The sequence below is a fragment of the Macaca nemestrina genome, chromosome 10 (assembly GCF_043159975.1).
Source record: "Macaca nemestrina isolate mMacNem1 chromosome 10, mMacNem.hap1, whole genome shotgun sequence".
NCBI lineage: Eukaryota > Metazoa > Chordata > Mammalia > Primates > Cercopithecidae > Macaca > Macaca nemestrina.
The window spans coordinates 35,410,518-35,425,263 of NC_092134.1; the positions used below are offsets into that span (position 1 = coordinate 35,410,518).

The window sequence follows — 14,746 nt, forward strand, 5'->3', positions numbered from 1 at the left end:
GGTCACAGAAGTCTTCTGCATTGATTGTTGTGGTGTGAGAGCCAAGGAAAAAACAGTTTGAGTTGGTTTTCCCACACACTCATCATCTTAGGAGTGCTCATCACACCTCTCCATGCTGAACTCATTTTGGCTTGGATTCCACATATTATTTTTTTATTTGTTTACTTATTCAAGTTCATAGGGACAGGAGGCAGGGGAATTCTAGGCAGAAAAGGGCAGGGTCCCTGTTGAAGCCCCACCCTCAAGCCTGGAACTGTGGCCCAAAGTGAGAACATGCATTCCTGTTTTCCCACTTGAATGTTGCCTTTTTCAAAACCACCCATGGCCCACTCTGCACCGCCCCCTCCAATCCTGTACCCATAAAAACAGGCTTCACTGGCAGACAGCAGAGAAGGGGAGAAGAGAAGAAATAGCTGTATATCAGAAAGAAGCAATATGACTTCAGAGGGATGGCTTGATGGCAACACTTCAGGGGAAGAATACCTTCCCACTACATCCCCTTTCCAGCTCCCCTTCCCGCTGAGAGCCACTTCCATCACCAATAAAATCCTCTGCATTCACCACTCTTCAATTCTTTTGTGAGACCTGAATTTTCCTGGACACTGAACAAGAGCTTAGGTGCCACGAGTGCAGATGTTAAAGGCTGTCACACTGACCCTTCGCCTTTGCCCTCGCTGGTAGAGAATAACCACCTCTCGCAAAAAAGCAGAGGGCCCACTGAGTTGCTTAACACTTAAGCCATCCATGGACAGCAAAGCTAAAAGAGCGCCCTGTAACACACACCCTCTGGGGCTTTGGGGGCTGTGGGTACTCCCCCACTAGACACTAATGTGGAGCCTGCACAGAGTTTTGCTCCTGCTGGCACCCAGATACACTCATTCTGGCTCCTGCACCTGCTCATCTGCATGCTGCCCCTCCTGCAAGGGGTTGAGAGCTGCAGGATGAATAAGCAAGGTACCCCTGTTGCAAGGCCAGCAAAGGGGTCAGGGAAGATTTCTTATTGCAATATTTGGAGAATATTTTCTGGTACCTTCCTAAAAGTAAGGGACTTAGAGGTACATTTTTTTCTTCTTTTTCTTTTCTTTTTTGAGACAGAATCTTGCTCTGTCACCTAGACTGGAGTACATTGGCACAATCTCAGCTCACTGTAGCCTCTGCCTCCGGGGTTCAAGTGATTCTCCTGCCTCAGCCTCCTGAGTAGCTGGGACTACAGGCACATGGCACCATGCCCAGCTAATTTTTGTATTGTTAGTAGAGACAAGATTTCACCATGTTGGCCAGGATAGTCTTGATCTCCTGACCTTGAAATCCACCCACCTCGGCCTCCCAAAGTGCTGGGATTGCAGGCTGGCCAGGATGGTCTTATCTCCTGACCTTGAAATCCACCCACCTCGGCCTCCCAAAGTCCTGGGATTGCAGGCGTGAGCCACTGTACCCGGCAGAGGTGAAATTTTTTTGGATAGAATTCATGCCTGAAAATATATTAATTCCACCCTTAGACTTAAAATAATATGAATATGTCTGTTAGTAGCCAAAAGGAAAAAAAGAAGTCTGAATACATGCTTTGGTGTTCCATTGACTTTGAGCAAGCAAACTTTAAGTAGCATAATTGGTTGAAGTTAAAATACATGTGACACTGTTAGAAAACATTACAAAATATTTAATGGGAGAGGGTTTTGACTAGCTATGTAAAGGACTTCTATAAATCAATAGGAGAAAACATGAACAAACCAAAAAAAAAAAAAAAAAAGAGAGAAAAGACAGAAAAAGGACAAGTGTTTTTGGTAAAAAAGAAAAAATTATTTGCAAATTACTCAACATCTCTAATAAGCAAAGAAATAAAAAAGGAAGCCAAAAGCAAGATGTTTCATTCTTATAATTAGTAGAATTTTTATAAAAATTGACAATACCATACTTGCAAGGGTGTGTGGAAATGGGCATATAATTTCAGAAAGCAGTAGTAGAGTAACTGATAATTTTTTAAAGAGATCAAGCATTTAAGAAACTTTTTTCTACAGAAATACTCCCAGAATTTATACATATAAATGCATACAAAAATATCCATTGCAGTATTGCTTGTATTAACATAAATGGAAATAATAAAAAAAATCACTAGGAAAATGTTTTAAAAAATATAAGAACACTATTATAATGGACTACTAATATACAGCAATTAAAAAAAGGAAAAATTGAGAAATGAAAATGGAGAAAAAAGAAATATTATCAGTATAAAAAGACATTTAAGATAATTAATATATATAAAATTAAGTTGCAGAACTACCCAGGCTTTGAGAGTAGTTATCTTTTGGAGTTACATTCACTTTTCATGGTATTAGTTCTGCAACGTGTAATTTTATAAAACTATGCAGCATCTGTGATCTGAAAAAAGTATATAATGATAATAAAAACAACAAAAATGATTTCTAGCTTATTATTATTATTACTGTTCCTATTATTATTATTATTTTTTGAGACGGAGTCTCTCTGTGTCGCCCAGGCTGGAGCACAGTGGCGCTATCTTGGCGCACTGCAAGCTCTGCCTCCTGGGTTCACGCCATTCTCCTGCCTCAGCCTCTCCAATTAGCTGGGACTACAGGCGCCCGCCACCATGCTCAGCCAATTTTTTGTATTTTTAGTAGAGACAGGGTTTCACCGTGGTCTTGATCTCCTGACCTCATGATCCGCCCGCCTTGGCCTCCCAAAGTGCTTGTTGCTAGTATTTCAATCACTCCTGAGATCTTTTCTTTTTCACTGTCTTATCTCAGGGTAAGTATGCATTGTCTTATTTGTTTTCTATGGCGTTGAGATAAAAACAGCTGGTTGTGTTCTCATTAGATATTTGAAGACAATTATATCGTGTTTCTTCTTTAATATTTACTAATTGATTCAAAGAAAGGTAACAAGATAACTTATTTTAAATAACTGTAAGAGTCAGCAAATTAACTTATTTCAGATATCAAATTATCTCTTTAATCTCATGTAACTCTCAAGGACTCGAAGAAGAAATAATTTAAGCTGTGGTCTAACTTTCCACATTCATTAATTTTGTTCTTTGCACAACATTGGCCCAAACCTAGCTGTAAGGGAAGACTGGGTAGAAAAGTCCCTTCTTCAGGGAAGAACCCCTTGAACCCTTTGAGAACTGGAATTATAATATATACCTTGAAATGTGCACTTCATAGATACTTTGAAAAATTATCAATAGCAAGTAAAAGGAACTTATATTATAAATTGTGTTTGCTATACCTCTGTGTACAAACATAGTGTTAGAGAGCTAGTGTGTGTACTTCCTAAAAGCATTGTCCTGGTTTTTTCATTTTGGTGAAATTATCATATTTTTGGTATTTTTCCAGTAGACCAAGAAATCTGGTTGCATTGCCAATGTAGTCTTTTTACCCCATTATAAAAATCTGGTTATTCTTGTTCAGAAATAACTGCTGCTAGACTACAAATTTTAATATTTATGAGGGCAGAAATGCAAAATGTGTCCTGTTGTGGAAGCAAACACACTCTCTTACTTGATTTTTCTCATGGGATGTAGGAAGCCCTTTTCTCTCCTTGTTTTCTCATCTAATTTGTACAGATACAAATTTCATCAATATTTAAACCTAAATATTAAAAGAAACAAAATTCCAAACACAAAGCCTTTGATGCGGGGTGTCTCTTTGTAGATCTGTGCTTGCCAGGCCTGCTGTCAGCGCTGTAACTTGACAAAACCATCAATTCTGACCAGAAAGCCTTCAACTAAAATTCAACATAGGACTCTGGGGGATAGTGTGATACACACATGGGGGAATAACTGGGAGACCATTGGAAATAGAGTCTGCGTTCCAAATTGAGAAGATTCGTTTAGACTCCAAGTGCCCCTCTGAGGTCAAGAGAACGAATTCGTGTGCACCCCACAGGCTAGCAGTTTGGGACCGGTTTCTAGATAAGAAGAGATGAGTAGACAGGGAGCTGAGCAGGCTCTGGGCGAAGTCCGGAATCCAATAAAAATGAGTAAGTTCATAGGAAACAGGAAGTTCCCAACTGCGCAGATTTCTTCTAATGCTCTCCTCCCAGGGCCTACAGCTATGGGAATCTTCTGCTGTCGATGTCGGGTACAGCATGAAATGGAAGACACACAGACTCTGCCTTTGTGGTATTTCTGCACAAGCAGGAAAAAAAAAAAAAAAAAAAAAAAAATCTAAGGCACTGTGATTTAAAAAAAACAGAAAGTAGGGGGGCTATGGAGACCAAACGGGTAGACCTAGAATTGGCTGCAGGGTTACAGAAAGTGTCTTAAGAAAAGTATTGTTCATCCTGGCTAACACGGAGAAAACCAATTTCTACTAAAAAAAAATATATATAATATATATATATGAAATATATATATATATATGAAATATATGAAATATATATATATGAAAAAAAATTAGCCGGGCATGGTGGCGGGCGCCTGTAGTCCCAGCTACTCAGGAGGCTGAGGCAGGAGAATAGCGTGAACCTGGGAGGCAGAGTTTGCAGTGAGCCAAGAGCACGCCACTGCACTCCAGCCTGGGCGACAGAGCGAGACTCTGTCTCAAAAAAAAAAAAAAAAAAAAAAAAAAGAAAAGTATTGTTTAAACTGAGATTGAAAGCAGGATTAATGCTGGTTCAGAAAACAAGGGAACAGGCACTCCAGGGAGAGAATGTTCTGGCGCTCCCTAAACGGATAGGTAAGAGTTGGTACAAAGTCTCATGGAGCTGTAAATGCTCCATTGGTTTTGATCATACTGTGCTTTTGAGTGTCTTCCTGGACAGTGTACCCAAAAGGGCAGTGTGTCATGTCTTAGTTGCTGTGATACTTCCATCCCTTGGAACAGGGCCTGCATAATATGGGCTTTCAATAGATGTTTCCTAAGTGAATATATAAAATGCTTCTATTCATCAAGATGACTGTAAGAATGTTCATTTTCTCCCTAGTACTAGAACTAAATTTTGATAAAGCATCCGTTAAAAACAATAGAGTCTCAACTTTGTTGTCGTGATCTTTATTGCTAGCTATTCTGAAGGTGTGATTAGTGATGAAGACACATTAGACATTATAATTTTCTATTCGTTTTTCATCTTTTCATTATTGCCTATTAGACCTATAATACAGTATCTATGAACAAGATATATTAATTTAAAATAAATTACCATTTTGAATTGTTATAGACATTTCAGAGAAACATTTTAAAAATAGAAATGTAAAACAATACAAAATCTATTAAAAATAGGTTTTTATTTATTGATCATTGTTTCAACATTTTCTTAATTTAATTTAGGCCTACTAAGTCATAGAGAGCAACCTTTTCACAGTGCTGTGAATTAATGATAAAAGTCCAAAAGTCTTGAGGAAGTACACACGCACACACACACACACACACAATACCTATACACACACAGTTACGTGCATACCCCCTGATATGTATGTATGTATGTATGTATGTACATGTGTTTCTAGTACTTTGGGGTCTCAGAGCTTTATGGGAGTAAAAACTTTTAAAGAGTTTCTCTCTCTGTCTGGCAGTAGAAACCTAATTACTTATATATTTATCAGAAAAAAAGATTACATGTTTTAATAGTCTTTCGACTATGTTCCCTTTCCTCTGAGCTGAAATAAACGACAACATATATGGTTTAAATCACTAGTCCAAATATAAACCTCATGTTGGTCTTTGTTTTTTTAGCATAATATTCTTGACAGCTTTTTAGGAGAACCCTTCCCCGAAAATCCAATTTGGATTTTCTCCAACTTTCTCCCATTTTTACCTTAAACCAAAAATATATTTAAGCAGAATATAGCAAGATTTTGAATGGTCTCTTGGTTTCTTCCAAATGACATAGTTTTCAGAAATCATCTTTGCTTTTTTATTTTGAAATCTGCATCCCAACAGCTTCTATTTTTAATTCTACAAGAGAGGGAGGGTTTTTAGTGTACAGAGATTACTCCAGAGGTTAAAGTAAACCAGACAGTAAAACAGTGTCTAATTAGATTTGTGTAAATACTAGTTGATTTGCATAAGGCTTTGTCTTGGTCTTCTTTATTTGAGTTCCCAGGGCTGAGGACTCTATCTAGCACATAGTAGATGCTCAGTACATTTTTGTTAAGTAAATAAAAGCATGAACTGTGAATACAAAAATCCTTTAGAATCCCTGCATTATTGGAATTTTATATAGTTCAATTATAATGTTATTTGAGATTCTCAGATAAGAGGTTCTATAAAGACATATAATCAATAATGGTAACAAGCCTTATTATTTGGAAGTGACAACATATCTGCTGTTCCTTTAATGACTCATATGCCACAGTACATAATGTTTCTGTTTGATAATGAAACATTGCGTCTTCTAGACAGTATGCTAGACATGATGATTTAAATGGCTGAGTTTAAAAATAACTTTCAAGCAGCCTCACTAAATGAACATACTGTACAATGAGGGCTAAGTGAAATGTTTGGTTTTCAGGTTGAAATTATTGGTAGCAAGCCTAACCTATTTTTATTGTGTGTAAGACATTTATATGCTTAAAATTTCACTAACTGCTTTAAAACAAAAGTTTTATTATAATAATTAGGATAAATGGCTGTTCCTTAATTGTTTTCTTATTTTAAAATATGTGATACTTAATTCTGCAGCCAGACTGGATAAAAACTGTCTGCTTTTGGTAAGCAAAAAATTAGATCCAAGGGATGGCACCAGATACTATACTGAAATAATGTTTATTCACTTGAGTAGCACACAACTATATATAAGTGTGTGTATATATGTGTTTAGGAATTGTGTTTAGGAATGGCAAATTTCCTTCCCCTTCCCCTTCTTTGTTGACAATGCACTAGTGTCTTGTGAGCGTGTGTATGTGTATATATACACACACACACATATTCTAAGGGAAAACAAATGCATACATATATATCAATGTACATATATGTATGTATATGTACCCTCATATATACACACACATATATAGTTGTGTGCTATTGGAGTGAATAAACATTATTTGAGTATAGTATTTGGAAGGAAATTTGCAATTCCTAAACACCCTCTATGCTGATTTTATCTCATAAAAATCCTCAAAACAGTCTTATAAAGTGAGCGTTATTATTGGTGTTTGGGAGACAAGAAGACTAAAGTTATGGGAATTTAAGTGACCTGTTCTTCACATAGCTAGGAAGCAGAGGAGTCAAAATTCAACTCTGAAGACAACTCTGTTTCTCCCCTCCAATGGCCTGTCCACACCACCTGGCACTGAGGCAGATTCTTGCTCCATTCATACCCAACAGTTGCATAAAAAGAAGGAATCCTGCTACGGCTAATGCTATACCCAAACAGATGGAAAACTCCAGTTTCAGCCCAGCCAACAAACTCTGTAGGACCCATCACTGCTCTGTGGAATATTGTCAACTAAGATGGGATTAGGAACCCACCCTTTCCCAAGACATTTTGGCCTCCCACCTGTGGGAAGAATGAAACAATAGTGGCACAGACGAGTTCACTGCATTTCAGGACTGTCTTGTCCTCACCACTCCACAAACATCATAAAACTAATTTTCTCACCTCTGCACACAAGTACCATCATCATGTACACAGATAACAGTTCATCAAGTGCATTTTCTCAGGTGTGATGTCACGGAAATGCTGCTGGGCAAACCATCCTGATCCCGACTAACACGTAAATTAGAGGCACTGATCCAAATCAAATGTAAAATAGGCTTGTATTGCGTATTGACTAGGAGAAGACTCATTTTGCTCCATGCCTATATTTCTAAGTTTCATTGTCCACTGCTAATGTATCCAAATGCCAAAGGGTATGCCAAGATCCAGCTTCTTCTTACATCAAAAGAGCTACCTTGCATTGAGACAACCTTCATCATTTATAACATATACTAGCATACCTGTGTATACTTTGAAATATAACAGCCCAGTCTGAGAGCTATGTGGTGAGTGTATTTGGGTCTCTTCCTTACCTAATCCATCCCTCTTATTCCACAGAATTTCAAGTGTGAAATTATTCTTTTTTCTCACATTCCAAATAACTCCTGATGATTGTGAAAAATGTTGAATCATTGGAATGGGATAGAAGTAAACAAAAATAATTCCCTGCATCAAAGGTACATCACACGTATCTGTTTCCTCAGATGGAAGGAAACTGGAAAACAGCACACAATTTGGGTGCCTAAAATCCCAGCTACTCAGGAGGCTGAGGCAGGAGAACCGCTTGAACCCAGGTGATGGAAGTTGCAGTGAGCCAGATGGCGTGACAGGCCTGGGCGACAGAGCAAGACTCCCTCTCAACACACACACACACACACACACACACACACACACACACACACATATGAAAAGAAAAGAAAAAAGAAGAAAAGAAAAGAAAACAAAACAGCCACAATCCTAATGCAAAACCAGATATGATATTCAACTCATAGTTTGTTCTCCTTCACTTCCTGAAGTTGTCTCTCCATTCCTCCCTCTACTTCATCACTTTCTTACACATGCAACAGGTTTTATATTTCATTATCCAGATGAAAGTCAAGATCCCCTAGGCATATTGATATTAAGGCAATAAAGAAAATGATAAAAGGTATGATAATATTAGTCATAAAGATGTTTGGTTTTGCTTTTGTTTGCAACTTCAGGGCTATGTTGAATAATGGCATTTTGAAGGTCCTGAATGATGAGGCTTTGTCTTCAACTTGGCCCCCAACTAGGCGAGTAAATATGTCTCCCTATGACACTGCACAATAGAGAGCAAAGAGAGGGGAATAGACGTAGGAGTCTGGGAGTAGAACATTATGACTACAGGCTTCTTGGGGAGCCTGTTGGAGGGCATTGAATTCCCTATCAACGGATAAATGTCACTTAGAATGAACTTTCTACCAACACATCAACAGAGACCAAAAACCATCTACAAAAAGTATTAAGGAATAATGCAAAGAAACTAAGAAACTACCAACCTCAGCACAGGTTATGAGAAACACACATACACAACCAGGAGAATCTCAATAAAGAATCCATACCATAAAAGGCCAGCTGTGGTCACTCACGCCTATAATTCCAGCACTTTGGGAGGTCTAGGCAGGCGGATCACTTGAGGCCAGGAGTTCGAGACCAGCCTGGCTGACATGGTGAACCCTCGTCTCTAATAAAAACATAAAAAATTAACCAAGTATGGTGGCGCATGCCTGTAATCCCAGCTACTCAGGAGGCTGAGGCAGGAGAATTGCTTGAACCCAGGAGGCAGAGGTTGCAGTGAGCCAAGATCTCACCACTGCATTTCAGCCTGGAGACACCAGTCTTTGAGACTCTGAAAAAAAAAAAAAAAGAAAGAAAAAACAAATCCATAATAAATGAGAACAGAGCCTCTTTTTTTTACCCCTTTAGTTAAGCATTGTCATCAGTTTCTAACTGAGGAAAAATTGGTAGTTTATTTCTTGAGGTTTTTTAGAACCTCATGTGCATAGACTTTAACTTTTTTTTTTTTTTTTTTGAGACGGAACCTGGCTCTGTCACCAGGCTGGAGTGCTGTGGCACGATCTCGGCTCACTGCAACCTCTGACTCCCTGGTTCAAGTGATTCTCCTGCCTCAGCCTCCTGAGTGGCTGGGATTACAGGCACGCGCCACCACACCCAGCTAACTTTTGTAGTTTTAGTAGAGATGGGGTTTCACCATGTTGGCCAGGATGGTCTCAGTCTCCTGACCTCGTGATCTGCCCGCCTTGGCCTCCCAAAGGGCTGGGATTACAGGCGTGAGCCACCGCGCCTGGCTGAATTTGTCATTTTTATGTATATGTAATAACATTCTAGCCTGTTTGTAATGTGTATTCATGTCGTTCTAAACAATTTCTTTTGTATTCATGAGATTCTGAAATAAAGCTCCTCCTAATACTTAATATTGGTACCTCTAGAAGAGACTCTCAAAGCCTATTTCAGCTGAACTTCAGGGATCCAGAGTGGGTGCCTGTAAGTAGGTAAGCAGCCCCTCTTATCCAATGGTGCCTTAACAGAGCTTAATCTTGTGGATGTGCCACCTGCTGCTTCAAGGTATTGAGTCTTTCAAACTTCTTGTAAATCTGCTGTTGTGTAGTGTCATAAGAGCATGTAACAATAGAATTTTTTTATCCTATTTTTTCTGGTATTTAAATAATCTAGCCTCTTGATCTGCTTCCGGGAGGCATAGGAATTATCTCACACATTTTAGAGAAGGGCGCATAGGCCGACAGAAGTAAAATGACTTGCTTAGAGGCACAGTGAATTCTCTGGAAAATGAAAAACTGATATCTGATGTCCTTCCTCTCAGGGCTAATTCTCTATTGCACTCCCTTCCTGAGCAAATATATCCGAATCAAATCATCTCTCATCCTTGCCTTAACAACATCTACTTATGTAAGCCCTGCAAATTCAGAATCCCAACAAGAAAAAGGACAGAGCATTTATAGTTGTGACCCACACGGTTTAAATTAGCTGGGAGGCTGGCAAAACACAATGTCATGCTGAAGTTATTTCCAGAACAGCAGGCGTCTCTTCAAGCAAACCAGCTAAAAAGATGTCAAACTTGCCAACCTATGTTCTCCAACACAGTTCTTTTCAGATTGAGTGAATGGTGGGAAAATGTGATCTTTCCATATATTCTAATTAATTTACCAGAAAGTGTTTATTACTTACCATGAGTCAACTTTAAAACAGAGACCTCACCAGTAGCATGGAATCTGAAGTTGAACCCTATGGGTTTGAAACCTGGCTGCACCACTTACTGGCAGGATAGGCTTAGGCAAGTTACTTTGTGTCACCACTTACTGGCTGGATAGGGTTAGGCAAGTTACCTCGATGTGTCTCAGTTTTCTTGCAGCAAAATGTTGCTAATAATTGTACCTGCCTTAGAGAGTTGTAATGATAATTAAATGAGTTAGTTCACTTGAAGTTCTCAATGAAGTATGTGTACTCATAAGTATTAGTGACTATTATCACTTCCCCAGGACCTGGTCCAAAGTCTGGCACATTGTCAATGTGAGGTGCACCCTTGAACACTCAAGAAGGTTTTATTCTAGTTGAAAGACATGGTATACATATAAGACAAGATTAACAAAATAATATGGAAAATATACAGACAAGGGTATATTTATTATACGAGAGTCAGTCAGATGAGAGAACTGTCATTTATAGCAAAGTAGATATAGAAGGTTCTATGTGAGTAGCAGGTGCTCTTGGATTAGCCAAGGTGTCTATATGGAGGATGACTCACTCAACAAATGTTTATGGAGCACCTACAGCATACTAGACACTGTATGTAAAGGTTGACTCCTTTGGCATGTAAACCAAAAACTGTCTGAGACAAGTGTCAATTAATTTAGAAGTTTATTTTGCCAAGTTTAAGGAAGAAATAAACATAGAATCACAGAAATAGTCTGGGATCTGTTTCTTCAGAGATGATTTTGAGGGCTTCAATATTTAGAGGGGAAATGGGCTGGAGGGAAAAGAAGGATGGTGTGGTAATCCACATGTTGCAAGAGAAAAGGAAGGAGAAGGGGAATAGTTAATTGTGTATTCATCTAATGCTCAGTAAACCAGTACTTCATGTAAGATAAGGGGAACACAAGAATACTACTTGTGGGAGGTATTTAACCTCTTATCTGTAATTGTCTGCTAAGGAACAAAAGGCAAGGTAGCTTCTTGCCTGACTCCATTTTCAACCCAATTTTTTCTTTTGGCATAGTGAATTGGAGTCCTGAGTTTTTATTTTCCTTTCACAGACATCAGGATTAGGTTAAAACTTTCAGTGAAAGACATGAAGATGAAATAGCCATGAGGTCTCAATTTCAAATTGCAGGAGAGAAAATCTGGTTGACCCTCCTGAACCTGTTCTCTTATGTTTGAATTTGGAGAAAAATCACAAGAATCTCTCCAGGGAGGGAGATTAGAGGTGAGAGAGCAGGGGTGTTCATGAGGGTATTAGATTTTTACTAATATATTGCTTAAATTATTTTAAACAATTTAAAAGTTAATTTAAAATTAACCTAAAAAATACATGACTATGAGTTTTACAAATTTTTGTATGCCAATTTCTAGCATGATGATGAGAAAATACTAGGCACTCAAGTTATTTTTGTCACATGAATGAATAAATGAGTCAAATAATCTATAAATGAATTAGAAAAATATCACAAAATATCATTTCACAAAATATCAGGGAAGCCATGGTCTCCAAGAAAACCAAGTCTCCCTTGAATGAGGAGTAGCCAGAAAACTCACTAGTTTGAGAACCTCTGTATAATATTCTGGATGTTGCTACAGGAAGAAGCAGTCATTGTCCCTCTTTTTTCAGAGGTCAGAAAAGGTAGCCTGGGAGGAAGAATGGCTAGTAAGTAATGAGGGGATGTCAAAGAAAAAGTTGTTCTGACACTTAAAAAAAAGAAGAAGATAAGAAAGATTTTATTTAAGGCTATCATAATGGGGGGAAAAATATTGCAGTAAGATAAAGGGATTGAACTCAATGCCAAATACAGCAAAGACACCTGAGGATTGATAGCCAGAGTGAGGGGATCAGTAGATGGAAAATTACCAAGACAAGACATCAAGGATGGCAGGATGGATTATTGCTAAACTGGCCTAACAGTATGCTTGCTAAAGGTGGGCCAATAGCTTAGGTATCAAGAGGAGTGGGTGAGGAATTTGATATCAAAGGCTAGAGATTATAGCTAACATGACTTAGCAGGATTCTTGCTAAAAATTGAAGCTTACTCAAGAAGAGGACTCAGAGGAATCTGACTAAACTTGGCCAAACAGGGAGTCTTTATTTGGGGACATCTCCATGGAGTATGTTTGGAAGTCTAACTGCAAAAATGTTTTCTACACTAATCAAGCTTTATGTTATCTTTTGTAGTCCTCTTTTGAGTATCTTCTTTTAAGACATGATACTTCTGACTAAAACATGAAGCCAGTATGTTAGACGGCTTTTGGGGGTCTCTTGCAATATCATATTTCTCTCTGAGGAATAACTTTACACCCAGCATCTTTTGGTCTATTTCTGTTCTGCCTCCCTCTGTAGCACCATCCTGAGTATGTCAGAGGTCTTCGCATTAGTGAACTTTTGTGCCTGTTCCTCATTTAAGTCTGTTTTTATTTTCCTTGAGATCATTGCTTTCTTGATATTTTGAGTGAAGAGATTTTGCAGGGCTATCTCTCTAATTTATTTAAAGATCATTTGATTCATTAATTCATTTGATATAAGTATATGGCATACTCACTGTGTGCTCAGCATTGTGCTAGGGTTTGGGCATACAAGAATCTGTCCCTCCTGGCCCACCTCGTTGATACTGGAAACACTTCTAAATTTGAGCCAAGCAAACTGTAATAGGAATATGGGAAGATTAAAATCTTGTTGGACCATGGGCAAGTAGAGAAAGATAGTTTGCAGAAAGAACATCTTGACTTTTTATGTTCCCAGAGCCAGCAAGTATAAAGCATAGTTGAACTTCCTACACAGAAGTAGGTCCTAGGACCCCTTCTGTGTTTTTAATTAGGAAGGTTTTTCTGCTTTGCAATGAAATGTGCTTAAACAAGTTCTTTCAGTGGCACCATAATGTAAGAGGTTATCTATATTCTTTCTTCTCCGGGAGGATCTCAGTTACTTAAAAAGGAGCAAAAATAATGGCTTGAAGATAACCCACAAACATAAGGTATAAATCACTGTATTGTACCCTCCCCCTACTTCCACTTTCATTTTTGCACCCAAATCCTAAGAACCTGTCCAAGAAGAAAAAGAATTGCTAGAAATAGATTAGTTTCTTCATCCAAAATCACAATACTCACAGCCAAGGATCCCAGGGATGCTACAGACTGTCTTTCTTTACATCTAAACCCCAATAAGTACCTGACTTTGGATAGTCCAAGAAAAATAGATCTGAAGCTAGACAAGCTCAGATTACTTCACACAATCACCCACGACCCCAGGACTTTTGCAGGTTTGCACTGAAGACTATGCAGCAAAGCTTCCTCACTTCTCTTTTCCTTAGGAGGTGTTACTCCACAGGCCAAATTTAACATTTGCCATATGCCAAAATCTTAAGGATTCTTTATGTGTATTCTATCTGTATGTGCAAAAATGTGTTTTGTTTTAGCGATTGGGCATAGGAGAGGCGGGGAGGACTCACCAATTTTAAAGGTATGATAAACTCACAATAGCCCTGATTTTGAACTTTTACAGAGTGGGGACAATAAGTTTAGTGTCTTAAAATAGGACTTCACAATGATAGTTCACTGTAAAAATCATGTCTGATGATTATCAAGTGTGTGATTTACTGCACTAAAAGCCCTCTGAATTGGGTCCATTTCTGAATAAAGATTGCAACTACTCTCCCAAACACCTTCTCTCTGCTGGAGATTCAGTCCTGAAGTACACTTTCTGGTCTTTTTAGATTCCAATCTTATTTGCTTCTCAAATGCATCGTTCTCATGAAAGCCCAGGTGATAAAGGTAGGTAGCAAATATAACCACAGGTTTCAGTCATGAAAATGCAAGTAGGGGAAGAGGTTTCTACAAGGACAACTTCGGTCGGCATCCTTTCTCCATGAAGGCTCTTTCCTACTGGGATACTAATGAGAAGGTAGCACCAGATATGAAAGGAAAATATGGTATAGAATGGGCATAAGTGGGGAAGGGGAATGATTCTGGCAGCATTCAAATTTTTGAGCAATAGGACATTTCTTGCTAGCAAAGCTGTCCTATGTCAATCTGTTTTTCCATCAGG

The 14,746-nt window shown here is 38.5% G+C and overlaps 1 pseudogene; it reads left to right on the forward strand.

The window, feature by feature from the left end:
- Positions 1 to 14,746, forward strand: part of LOC105483652 (platelet-activating factor acetylhydrolase IB subunit alpha2 pseudogene) — a 99,878-nt pseudogene that overhangs the window by 57,943 nt on the left and 27,189 nt on the right.